The 14,487-nt window shown below is 39.0% G+C and overlaps 1 long non-coding RNA gene across 1 annotated transcript; it reads right to left on the reverse strand.

Moving 5' to 3' along the window:
• Positions 1-2,549: 2,549 nt before the first annotated feature.
• Positions 2,550-14,243, reverse strand: LOC133978964 (uncharacterized). Its single transcript, XR_009925047.1, has 3 exons — positions 14,111-14,243; positions 4,404-4,593; positions 2,550-3,205 (listed from the first exon to the last, which is right to left on the reverse strand). It is a non-coding gene; the product is annotated as an uncharacterized LOC133978964 (long non-coding RNA).
• Between the last annotated feature and the right edge of the window lie 244 nt (positions 14,244-14,487).

The raw sequence follows: 14,487 nt of genomic DNA on the forward strand, positions 1-14,487 counted from the left end.
TCTGACAAGATGGATTCTTGCATGATTTTGTGATGTCTTAATGTCACAAAATGCTCGAAAGGTAATGGGCCTGAGCCACAACCAATCAGAAGGGGTGTTTATGCTCATGAGCAGGACAGGAGGAAATCATCAAAGCAGCTGTCTGTGTGAGGATATGACAGTCTCCGGGCTCCAGCACTCGTACAGTGGTGGATGAAGGCTGGCAAACTAGAAAGAGAAAGGCTGTGGCCAATTCACATAGAAAGTGTTTTCTCACTATATAGATATCCCTATTATATATATAGAGATATATTATTTGATGTATGTATGTTCTGTCGCATTTAGTGAAGTGTAATCTGAGCAGGCAGCTGTTTAAGTTTGTCCAGCCGCTGTCCTCTAGGCTCCCCAAGAGCTGCTGCTGACCGATGGTGGCTTGTGTGGATAGAGGTTCTGAACACAGGTCGAGTGATAAGTGGGGAGGCCGCAGAGAGGTGGAGAGTGTGGATGGATTGTTTTTTACTGCTGTGATAATGTGTGAGAGGAACAGAAGTGAGCCTACAGCTAATATATGGCTCTGGATTCCGCCATATTTCTTTACATATTTTTACACTTTGGTTTTTGTATGGAAGATTTGGTGTGTAAATTAGTGAGGGCCAGGCACGCTGTTCCTCCCCTATTTAAAGTCTTTATGCTAAGATAAACTAGCATTAAGGCTATTAAAGGATATTTAATGTACTGATATACGAATGGTATCTCCTTGTCATTGTTCTAAGCAAGAAAGTGAATAAGCAAAGTTCACAAAATGTTAGACTATTCCTTTAATTTGTGTTAGTTTAGATTCACCTCCATTGTCACTGCACAGAGCACAAGTGCAATGAAATGTCATGTTGCATCAAACCAGAAAGTGCAAATAGTAGAATAAGGTGCTGATGAGACAATATTTATAGGTGAGAGCATATGTGATATATGGTTGCATAAACATGCAATACAAATAGTAAAAAGAAGATGCTGACAAGGCAATATTTACAGATGGTGCAAGGGATGAGGTGCAATGGGTGCAATGGATAAGTTATACAGATGAAATTAAATGAATATTATATATGAGAATAGGCACAGACATTTTTTTGGCCAGTAACTTATAATCATAACCCTGTTAAAACTCCAGACATGACTCAGACACATTCATTGGAAATTCAGTAAGTCTACTGGAACAGAAACTTTAATTTTTCCAGTGCTTCTATTCACACCAGCTCACATAAAATTCCTGTTCATCTTCAGGTCCTATTTTTTTAAATTTTACTTAGTGCATGTGTATAATTAGGCCAGTTTAAATCCACTGATTTGCAGCGACATATATCACATATCACTTATAGTTCCTATCTTTCACTTTATTTGGTCGAGACTGAAGACTGAAGACCTGAGACATGAACTTTAAAACCTGAATGAAGAGTTGTAATGAAAGAATGCCTGTTTCCCTTATGTTTTCCTCTGCTGCCCTACACCCCCCTTACATCCCCCTGTCCAGGGCTAAAGTGAGAGGTGTGGGGGTGGGTGGCTTGAGTTAAGCTTTGAGGGTGTGTGGCATTCCTGAAATGTGCTAGCTCGCTGCTGCCTGCTCACTGCTGCCCCTGTTTCAAATCCGACCCCTCCTCATCCCGGCAACAAAAAAGTCCCTTTTCACACTGTGTTCCCCCCACCACCATCACATAACCACACAGCCACATTCAGACTGAGTGAAATTGCCCTGTCCCATCTCATATGGAAACAAATACAGTACATCTTATCATGAGTGGATAAGGAGGACTAGAAGTTATCACTGTTGTTTACAGTCAGAGGGAGTTAAAATAACACATTTTTGCAGAAACTTGGCTTCTTTATCACATACAATCTTGTGTGTATCAAGTCTGACATTTTTCTGTTTAACAGTGCAGTTCAATTAGGTTCAAATACTCATGGTAACAAGTTGAGATTCAGACACAATCACTTTCAATTCCCCAGAAAAGCTGATGAAGGCAATAAAAAGTGATCCAGAGTTCATTATTATTCTTATCTAGCAGGCAGAAAGTCATAGGTCAGCCTCTTTTATTTACAACCCCATCAGAAGGCGAGGTGGGGTTAAAGGTCAGCATGAGTGTTTGGAAGAATGCCTGTATATTAAGTAGTGTATCCATTGTTTTGATCATCTGTGTGCATATTTATAGCTTTAACAGAAAAAGGATGTATTTGAAATAGTAACAGTATATGTCTATATTGCTTCTTTGTACAGACAGATGATACTACGTGTGATAGTGATTCTACCTAGCCACTTCTGAAAAGCTTTTACTGCACATTTGCTGGTCAGACAGAGTCAAGTAGGCCGTTCCCGGAAACATTTCCTCGCAAACAGGAAGTAGTGGTTTTTACAACAAATTTCAAACTATAAAGCTTGCTTTAGACAAATAAAAAACCATGTGGGTAGTAATGAAAAAAGCTACAATGTCTGAAAAAGTAGAAGAGCTCTACCTACAGAAACACAAATGGAAGGAAATTTGCACTGAGGAGGAACGTTACGGGAAATTCGTGACAAAAACAAGGCTGACAGGCAGGAAGACAATTGGCAGCTCTTTGTAACCCCTGATTGTAGATTCCTTGATAAAAGGAAGTAGTGAGAGGTACTTCCTGCTTCAAGCATATTATGTGTGTCTTTATCTCTGTGCTGTTATCGCTGTATGAACATGTGCTCATTAGGATAAAAAGTCTTGGATCTTTAATCAAATTCTTTACTTTTTTGGACAATTAATTATGATGCAATAACTATTATGTCTTCCAACCTTCACTTGTTACATTTTTTTTCAAATCATTACTTATTGTTGATGAATGGCTTTGTTTGAAGTTTACATTTTCTCTTCTGCTTGCTATGTGGTGCTAACATCTACTTTCCCATTCATGTGAATTCTGAGCAGGCTGCAATGCAAAGTAACTTCCCCTACTTATCATTTTCCCCCCATTACTTTTAAGGCTATTTTAGGCAATCTCAGCCTCGAGCTCACATTAAATTCATAGCCCCAGTGTGACCCCAGTGAGTTCTCTTTATCTATTTGTTCCAGACTATAGCTTTCCTTCAAGCCTTCCTGAGGTTGGTTCACCTGGTGTATGAGGGGCATGGTGGTGCTTCGGTGTCTGAGTTCTCCTCGAACACAGCCAGGCATCATACATCTCCCTGAGCATCTGGATGATCCGTGGTAATCTGGCAGAGAAGACAAGGGAGGGATGGTGGGATCATTTAAATAGAAACAGAAGCAGGTAGAAGTAGGTTGGCTTTGTTTCATCCCAAAAATCCCCAAACCCAGCTGACCCTTCCTGCTGAGCATGAAATGGAAACCAAAACAAGAGGGTGGTCTGTTCTATTCAGTACTAAGTCTCAGAATGAGACGCTGCCACAGGCTGTTCTGAGAGGGGACACAGAGAAAAACCAGCCGGCGCCTGACCCTCCTCACTGACCCTCTAAATCAGAAAGTAATCTTTACTGTCCTTGGGTGTCATTTAGCAGCCGGTTTCCTATCATTATACCTCTAGCTATCGGCTCTGGGGTCTGGAGAGGATGTATTGCCCCTCATTTCGGACCGGTAGGGGTGTGTATTTGAGGTTTAGAGTCTGTTAAGACTTGAGCAAGTTTTGTCTCTAATTGAGGGTTTGGTGGGAGTAGCCCCCATTTTACTCTTTGACTTAAGTTTGGGGGAAGATCAGAGGAGTTTAACAGATGAGGCACCACAACTGATATTCTTATATTCCTACCGAAACCCTGTGAAAATACTTAGGAACAAACTAAGTTTAAACATTTTAAAATCCATGTAAAGAGGATTCTAGTCACAAAACTAAACCTGTTTCATTGACTGTTTCAGCTTATTCGAAGATTTTAAACTTTAAGTCTTGCAAATTACGAGAGCCTATTTTTGGCAGACCAGTGCTGACATGACCTAAAAAAAATGACCAGCCGTTGTCACATTGGAATTTTAATTAGCTTGTGTGTTCCTGGCTTCACAGAAACAGTGAAACTATAAATAAATGTTATTTTAAAAAGTATATATCACCAGTCAACAAGGGGGCATTATGTCTTTTTTCTGTCCCACAAAAGGTTTGATAGTGTATTGCCTCAACCTACAGGTGCTCAGATTTTATGTTTTCAGACCTTAAATTTCGGATCTGCACTGTTTGTTTTTTTTTTTTTAAATCTCTCAAACAAAGATGCGAGCTTCGGGGTGACATCATTATTTCCTACATAGACCAAAATGTACTTTTCTTCTAATTGTATTTATGTATTTACTTGGAGGCAGTTGTGAGGAAGACAGTATTATAATATTTGCTGCAAAGCCCTTATGAGAATTAAAAAATGTGTTACACAGTTTTCAGTGGCTCGATCTTCTTTGTGATATGTGGAGAGATACCTGGATGGCCACACACAGCTCAGGCAGACAGAGCTCCCACAGCTCCAGACCCTCCAACACCTTCATGAAGAGCTTGAGGTGAAACCCTGAGCGTCTCCTCTGCAAAACCACTCAGCTTCTCCAGCACCCAGCTCACCGCTCACTCCCTGCACGTGTCCTCAGGCAGGCTGCTCAGCTCAGATTGGTCAACCTGATAAAAATGACAGTACAAACCAGCACAGGTGTCACATCCTTTGACAGCATCATTCATACAATGCTACAACAGATGATAACATCAAGTTGATTAAGCGGTAATGTACATACAACCACACATATGCACACCATATGTGCATGCAGATCCACAAAAATCTGACCTCACCCCCGCCCCAACAACCCCAGCTCCACCCTAGATAATGTCTTCACCAGGCTGCATACCACACATATTCTTACTTTGCTTGTTTTATTGTTGCTGTTTGTAGCTTCTGTCTCTTTGGACTTGCAGGTCACATGATGGGGAAGGTGACTTGATCTGGTCATAAATAAAATAAAAAACTGAATAAAACTGAATGAAAAAAGCAACTGGAAGAACCTGTAAGAGCTCACACAGAGCACTGCTTATACTGTATAAGCACATTGACTTTATTGAACTGATATTCAAATGTGTATTAAGCACACAGAATTACATAAAAGAGTGAGCTAGCAATACCAGTCTGAGGGATGTTAACTCCAGATCTAAGAAAAGCAAAAGCTCAGTGAGTGGATTAAAGTCTATAATATGATAAAACATGATAACATCACATTCACTGAACATTTTTCCCCAAGTGCTTTTGAGTCAAGTTTCACATTCTAGTAAAATATGCAAAAAAAAATCCATTAAATAAAATTACAAGCTCAAGATTGGAGCACCATTAGCTCTGATAATGAATGAATGATGAAATAAAAAGTTGTCATCATTTGTGGAAGCTGAACAACTACTGGTCCCCTGAGCTCTCATGAACTCCCAAGTGAAGTTAAATATCACTTTTAATGTTATGTTCATATATTGTGAAGAAAAAATGAATGACGTGAAATGAATATTCAGTGTTGTAATATGCTATAAAGTATGCCTTTCTGGCAGCTTTTGGCATGGACAAACATCTCTAAAAAAATCACTTTGTTGGCTTTGCACACAAAATGAAACAATTACTATGATGTTAATGTGCTTTAATTTAAGGGTGTTTACATCCACATTGGACTGACGCTGTGGGAAATGTTGCTTTCTTTATATACAATCCACCGTTTTAGCAGACCAAAATCTATAGGACAAATTAAAATAAGCTTAAATCAATTTTGTTGACAAATGATTTAAAGTCACTAACTAAAGTCTATGAAACACAGACATCAGCAGACATTTGGCATTTTCTCTGCTGATACTCTGTCAGGTCTGTACTGCTGACAACTTTACTTTTTGGTTGCTTTGACTGTACATGTACGATTGTTGTCTTGCTGCGTTGTCCTAAAAAAGGTGGTACTGCTTATGAAAAGGGTTACAAGCCCTACACTGTTCACCCAATATATGAACACCCTTAAAGCTAAGAGCACTTTAACCCTGTCGTCATGGTTTCATTTCAAATCTAATGTTGGAGTACAGAAAGACAAAGTAATGGATAAAGTGTCACTGTCCAAATACTTAACATATAAAGCAGGTCATATTTGGTTGAATACCAAATTAAGATTATTAGTTTGTTGATGGAACATGTGAAGTTGTAGGTGCAACTTTTGGAATGAGAAGTCTTTGCAGTCTTGGAGCCGGTTTGGTCGTCCGCCCTTTGAGATAATGGCTGTGTTTTAGACTCAAGTGTTGTGGAACTGGAACAGATGATTAAAACGAGTAAGACGTGTTTATGTTAGAGACTGTTGTGATAGGGATGGGTTAAAATGGCATGTACAAATGTCATGCTTATTAAAAGTGAGACTGGATATTATTGTATGTCTTCTGAGATGTTCCTCTTAGATATAAAGAGGTCCGTTGCTTTTGAGTAGCAATATTTAGTATTATTGGTTCTAATAGTGCAAAATATTGGTTTTCCATTGTAAAATGTAGCTATTGAGAGGCAAATCTGCTGTTTTCAATGATGTTTTATATACATTTGTGCCTCTAAAGTGAATTTATGAATGCTAATCTTCATATTTGTAGTGACGTTTATACTACAATTTGTGATCCTTATATGCTGTTATGTTTTATGTACTTTTATGTATATCTGTTTATATGCTTTTGGCTGTATACATAATTTGGCTTCACAAAATATAATGAAATTCCTATGAACTGCTTATACACATGTACTAAAACTAGGGTGACAGTTTGGAGTGTTAAAATTGTGCACATCAACTATTCCATGTTAGACGTTGTTGGTACAAACTCATAATTACGTAAAGCACTACTGGCTGGGAGAAAACAGTCATCTGGCACATGTAATCAGTCATTGAATGGTGGTTCTCAATGTGATCACACCTTTAACTGTCTGCATGAGTAGAAAGCACCAATGATGACACTTTAACAACATGCTCCTTTTGTGTCTCATTCACAACACAATCCCACTGGCGTTTCGCAGCATTCCTGACATAGCCTCTCAGATCACTCCCTTTAAAGCTGTGAAAAGGTCAGAGGAGGAATGAAGATGAAGGGGACTAAAAATAGTGACACAAACTGATGGGTTGTCACCACAGAGGGAGTGAGAAGAGTACAGTTTGAGCTGCTCCTGTAGCGTACTTCTCTCTACTCTTCTTTTTTATTTTACACTATCCTTCCAGGTTCACAGGCCATGCCAGTTTGGACTTTTGTCCTCTTTATGATTAGCTTACCGTTGATCTAGGAAATAAAGTCCTCACTACTGTTCCACTTATTGTGACTGTCCTGAGGAACAACAGCAATCAGGGGTAGAATTTAAGGATTTATGGCTGTAAGCTGGTAATGATACTGGGATTTTATCTTTATACCTTAATTACTTGTTGGTACATTGTTACTACTCAGGTTCAGGCTGCTGTAATATAAGTCATGAACTAGAAAGTTGATATAATGTTCCCATTGGCCAGTAGAGCCAATGGCCCCAACCTGAGCCATGTCTTTCTTTAGACCTAGAGATACAATAACTCAATTACATTATTTCTTTACTCCTTATCTCCTTGTCCCTTGCTGTAGTGCAGAGTTTATTGATCTGTAATTAATTTTAACACCAGTTTTCAAAGTTTTCAACAGAAGAATGTTTTGTACAACTTTATAATCATAATGATTGGTGTCCTGGGCAGACAGGGTCATTTTGATAAGTGTGAAGTCAAGTTTTTACCCTATAAATCAAAAATATTGTCTTTTTCCAAGAAGGCTCACCATTTTTATATGCTCTCCCAGACTCTTAAAAGCCACTCTGCCCAGATAAACAAATCAATATAATGTATTTGTCAGTATGTAGCAGTAAATGATGACCTCTCAGATCTTCATAACCTGGTGAAATAACTTTAGTTTTTAAGAAACTTGTGGTTGGAATAACCTCCCCGACCTCAGCTGTGCTCAGATTGTCATTTATTTTACAAGTAGCATTAAAACGTTTATTTATTTATTGTCTGTTGCCTTTGTTCCATTGTAAATTAATAATTGATGTGACTTCTTGAGTGTTTGCTATGAACAGATAAGCATCTTTCTATTAATCTTTTTCCCTTGCGAAATGTACTACATTAATAAAGTTTGCTTTCAATTTTTGCCCAATAGGTTGTATTTCCTGTGGTGTCCCTTTTACCAGTGGTTCCCAACCTGGAATTTGGAAACCCCCAAGGAGTCTTCTCAAGCATTCACAAGATAAGAAGAAAAAAGGGATTTCTGTAGCACAAAATGATGTTAAATTTTCCATGTATCTATAATTGTTGTTGTTTGTCTTGTGAAATATTTGGTCCTTTTAAAATTCTTCAACTGAAAAAACTCTTTGGTTGAACTTCTCGCAACTCATGTCTAATCCTGTGACAAGAAGTACACACTGCAAGAAGACAATGCTTCATTATCAAGGGATCAGAAGCCAGAAAGGGACTTCTTGGGACTTCTGCTCTGAATGTGCCATTTGTGACCAGTATTTCAGTGATTCAATGAAATCAGAAGTGATTTTGAGTCTGACAACAGTTTAAAAAATACAAATAACAACTCAGAGGTTGTTGAAATCTAATAAGTAGAGGGTTGATTTCTAAAAACAGATCAGAGCTTGGACAAGTATCACTACAATGCATGTGTTCATGTCTTCTGTCATATGTAATCTCATAGCTCCCCCTGGTGTTCACATGCTGTCACCACGGCATGGAATTGATGGAGAAGTTTATCCGACTATGTAATCCCACTGACACAGCAGCTAGTAGTTTATACATAGATGTCATACAAAGTGATGACACAATAAATCTTCATGAAGCTTCCACAGAGTATAAAGCATTCATTAAAATGTTAAATACCAGCCTAAATGATTCAACTTTTCTATGAGCTGTGACAAAATTAATCACAGTGTGGCAAATCAGGCAGATGAGGAGCTTATTAAAATGTATAGCATGATTTCTCACAAGGAACAGCTATAAAAACCTGCAGCCAAAACTGTAATAGCCAATAACTTTTGCAAATTGGCTGGCTTAAACTGAATAAATACGAGTTCTTATTTTAATTATCCCAAATGAATGCAGCGGATTAAGTATCTGTGCTGCTAAAAAAAACTACTGGGGGAAGACATTGAAATTCAAAGATAAACCTCTTAATCATTCAAAGTTGTACAATTCCTTTTTTTCATCAAAGAGTTTGGAAAACTACTTTTTTTTTCAAAGTAAAGAAGTCCTGTTTCAACTCCATTTAGCAGGCAAAACAATGTAGTGTGGGCAGAGCCTCACATCTCCAGTGGCCAATTTGTGGATTTGAGACATAGCTCCAGGGATTAGCCAGAACAGCAGCTAATTGCTTTAAACCAATGACGCTGAATTAATCCTTTGATTTTTGGACTCCTTTTATGATTAGAGCACGGGAGGTTGGATGAGTGGGGGTTTTGGGAGGAGGAAAAAACAAGAGAAAGAGAGTCAGGGAAAAGAAAAAACAACAACCTGACAATGACGGCTAGCTGAACAGTCTTTCATCAGGAGGTAATGATATGAAACCTGTAATCTACCGGTGGCAGTGGCAGTGGTGGTGGTGGTGGTGTGTGTGTGTGTGTGTGTATGGGGGGGGGGGGGGGGGGGGGGGGGGGGGGGTCAGATGACTAATTATACTATGTTCTGAAGCTTGAAGCAGTGCACCCTGGGAGGCAACCAGGGCATATGGCTCTAGTCTAATCACTCGGCTAAGTAGTGTATCGAACAGTCCTAACACTTATTTTGGAGTCCATTTCTGACTCAGCAGGTGCTAAGTAAGGTGTGTGTGTGTGTTTGTGAGTGTGTTTTTCTATTTTTGAGAGAACCGATTTATTTGAGAACCAGCACTGTGAGGGAATTTCTGTGTTGTGAGGGCATTTTGACCGGTCTTCACAACTTCAAAAGCAATTTGAGGGCAAAGACTAGACTTAGACTAGACTAGTTTTAAGGTTAAGGTTAGGGTTTAGGTTTAGGTTCAGTTTAGGGTAATGGTTGGGTTTAGGCATTTAGTTGTGATGCTTAAGGTTAGGGTAAGGGGCTAGGAAATGCATTATGTCAACGAGTGACCGCACAAGCACATAAAGACAAATGTGTGAATGTATGTGTATATTTGGTGCAGGTATTCCTCCTGTTGTGGTAACATAAATGTGTTTACACAGTCATGTTGCAGGGACTACCCTCCCTTATCGGGACAAAAGGCAAGTCTCCTTAACATGAATCATTCATTTTAGGGTGAAGACTTGGTTTTAAGTTAATGTAAGGTTTGGCCTAGGTCAAGATTAGGGCAGGGGTTAGGTTTATGGTCAGGGCTAGGATAAGTCTTCAGGAAATGAATGTAAGTCAATGTAATGTCCTGTGACATGTAAGGTGACAGAAACACAACTGCGTGTGTGTTTGTTCATGAAGAGAGATGGAGAGTGCAGTGTCTCATTTTTTTATCAACAGGAATTAATTGACGTTAAGGCTTTGTGATCATTAGTTGTGTTTTCATGCAAGGAACAAGGAAAAGCCTGATTCACTTTATTTACACAGTGCCAAATTACAACAGAAGTGACCTCAGGGCGAATAGAGTAGGTCTAGACATTACTCTTTAGACAAACTCATTAGACTTAGAGAACAAAGTACATTTTAAAAAGTAACTTCTTTGATTCACATACATAGACCTTTCATAAATCCTTTTCATGTGTGCTTTTCTTAAATGTGGTAAACCCACATTGAGGGCATTTTAATTTCGGATTAGGGGAGGAGTTAGTGTTAGGCTTGTACAGGTAAGGATCAATGTTAGGTTTACGGTTTAGGGTATTAATATAGACAATGAAAGGTCATTATAAGCATATAATGACAAACATTAGTGTGAAGTTTTGTTCATGTCTCAGCAAAGTGCCAACGCTGATGGGAAATGGACAGGGTTCACTCCGTGCTCTGGATTTCAACAAATAGGAGATGAGTCAGTGTGACTGCATGCAGACCCCTCCCCCCCCGCCCGCCGGCATACCACAGAGAAGTAACTCAAAGGACATCTATTTACACAGTGTATTAAAATGTGTCTCATATTCCTGTTGTATTCTGATGTGTCTGCAGACAATAACATTTATACATTAGAATTTAGAATCTTGCTCTTGCACATGTTTAATCTCTTCCATGCATGTGCTCATAAACTTATTTCTTAAGTATAATATGTTTTGAGCTGCCTGTCTGTTAAGGCTAACTAGCTATCCTATGTAGGCTTGCAGTAACTTTTGCTACAGGTCATAATATTAGCTTTCGCCCTCAACAGCAATGGCTGTTTGTTCAAATGTCTAGAACTCCTTTATCTTCGTGTTGCTAACGTTATTTTATGATTGACTGTAGGTTTGGGGTCATTGTCATGCTGCAGAATAAATTTGGAGACGATCAGATTCCTCCCTGATGGTATTGCATTATAGATAAGAATCTAAAGTTCCTAAAACTATTTCATAGTACTGTACACACACACCCACACCCACACCCACACACACACACACACACACACACACACACACACACACACACACACACACACACACACACAAAAGGACAACAAACAATTGTTATGGACACTAGTGCAGACACTTTCAACCTATAGAGGTCAGTACAACAAAGCTTTTCAGCCATAAAAGTCTTACTGTGGAGCCGTTACTTACTTAACCCTAATCTGATTCTAATTTACACTGATCATTCAAACTGGGTCAAAATTTGAACCTTCAAATGGAAATCCACCATTACTGACTAAAAATGTTTTAACAAACTATTAATTTGTGGTGTGAAGTCCATTTTTGGATATTTTGTTATAAAAGTGTCACAGTTTGTCTTTCTGGTTTACCTATTTTACCTCAACCTGCGTCATCTATTTAGGTTGGTCGTTTACTACATACTTCCCCAGCTGCCTATCTAAGAAGCTACCACAGCTCTTCCTCAATACAATATATCTCTTATGGCTGAATTACATATTTGTCCTTTGGGGCTACTGTCACTAGAGAAATTAGTGGGCTATAATTACCTATTTTCTCTTTGGAAGTTCATGATATGAATTCTAAGGGAATAACAAAGACCTGGCAGTGACAAGTGATGGTTTAGATCTTTTTTTACATCAAACTCCATTTTAGCCATGCTATAAATATCACAGTGTGATGTCTAGCCATATGTGTTTGGCCAGTTGCCCCTGGGAAAAAGAGAAGCAGACCAACAAACAATGAAAAAGCCTAGAAATGGGCCAAAGTTCCTATGATAAAGGCTGCTTTTAAGTAAGAGTCAGTTTAACTTGAAACCAAATGCAAAGTCTTACATTTTAAATAGCTGCTCATGGGGACATTTGATTATCACAATTATATAAATATGCAATCATACACACACACACAAAAACAAGCTGGCAGGTGGCAGCTTGGCACACACTCACAGGTAGACCCATCTCTCAACAACCGAGCATGACATATGAGCAACAGAAAGGAGCCAGACATGTCTCTCCTTCCCTTCCCTCCCCCTCTCTCCCCTATGCCCTTCCCTCTCTCCTCCCTGTCTGTCAGAGGAGATCTAGGCCTTAAGTGTGTGTGACGCTCCCATCAGCCTAATTATCAGGGTGGAAGGAAGCACAACACTTCAGCAACAGCGGCAACGGCTCTCCAAATGTCCTCTACTGCCACACACTGCCATCCCCTAAGGATTTTGTGTGTGTGTGTGTGTGTGTGTGTGTGTGTGTGATGACGTTTTTTTGCTTATTGAGTGAGTCAGTAAGTGGGCGTAGCCATGCGGATTTGACTCTTTCAGTAAGTGTGCCTGTGCATTAAGATTTAAGGTTTAGAAGCAATTTAGTGTGTTGCTCAAGCATGAGTGATTATATGTAAATTCACCTGACTTTTCCTCTTTTGTCTTTGTGTGTATGTGTTAGTGTGCGAGGATCCATGCATGTAGGTGCCACAATGCAGGATTTCTCTGTTTCTGCAGAGCGTGACAGGCAGAGGTCTTTGAAAGATAAGTTCTGGGCAAACTCAGACCTCCTGCTGAGATATGTAGAGGGAAATTCCTACATGGCCAAAAGGACACGGACAACTGATAGTTGAACATCTTATTCCAAAACCATGGGCATTAAAGGATAGGTTCACAATACTCAGGTGAACTCTGACACATTTTTCTTTTCTTACTGTAATCATTCCTCCTGTTTATACTGGACATTAAGACCTAAGACCTCCTACTGTGCAAAAACATATTTAGAAGTTTATTTGAAGCATATATGAAGCTCAAGGTGTCCAAATTAGTCAAATTATTCTATTAGTTACTATTGTTCCACTGCAGTTTAACAAGAAAACACTGTCCATCACGACTACAAAACACTAACTGTGAAAGACATCTACTTTGTTTGTCTAACTCAGACTGCTGAAGCCCCATGTTAACTTCAGATAACATTTAATAAATATTTGCTCAAAATGAGGGCTGTGGGTTTTTTCATTCACATTGTAGGCTGTTCATATGGGCACCTGACTAAAAAAAGAAAAAAAAAAAAGAATAAAATAATTTTGAACCCATCCTTTAATGTGCTGCTATAATGGCCATCACTTTTCGCTTTTGGAAGCTGCTGCAGGGATTTGCTGCCATTCAGCCATAAGCGCATTAGTGAGGTGAGCCACTGATGTTGGATGATAAGGCCTGGCTCACAGTTAGTGCTCCAGTTCAGTCCAGATGTGTTGGATGAGGTTGAGGTCAGGGCTCTGTGCAGACACATTTTTCCACAACAAACTGGGAAAAAAAACATTTCTTCATGGATTTGGCTTTATGTGTGCAAAGGGCCATTGTCCAGTTTAAACAGAAGCACACTATTATGTAAAATATCATTGTGTGCTGTAGCATGGAAATGTCCCCATAAGGCTGGAGATATTTTGTGTTTTCGCATGAGCATACCAAAACCAACAATGTATTAGTCCTTTTCAATACTTTCAGATCCTTTAATTTAAGCTCAATGTTTCCTACTTAAGGTGTTAAACCTTAAAGATGCAATAAATTACATTGAGCCACACGGGATGTCAGCAAATAACTAATTGCTATGTAAAGACATAGTGGAGTAATGGTGACCGGAGAGGAGCATTAAGCCACACTACCTTTCAGTGTGTTGTTATCCAAGGTTCTCTGTTCTTTGTTTTGGTAGCACGTGAGTTCCTCGATGTCCTCACATCTGTTTCACCCACTACAATATATTTCTAAAAAACATTTAAGGTGAGAAATAGAATCTTAATCCATATTTGATCAACACTGCCTAGTTTGTCAGATTGATCTGAGTTTCTTGAGCTGTCAGCTTTCTTTTTTCCCCACAACTTTATTGACTAAGTGACACACGCGCTTGTTTTGGGCAGAGATGTTGGTGCTATAGTGCGACATCTAGTGTCTGAAAGTCGTGTATTGCAACTTTTAAAAACCTAGTACATGAATATATACTTTCATTTTTATAAACTGGAATAACTAATGCATTTGTTGGGGG

This window comes from Scomber scombrus, chromosome 4, assembly GCF_963691925.1.
Source record: "Scomber scombrus chromosome 4, fScoSco1.1, whole genome shotgun sequence".
NCBI lineage: Eukaryota > Metazoa > Chordata > Actinopteri > Scombriformes > Scombridae > Scomber > Scomber scombrus.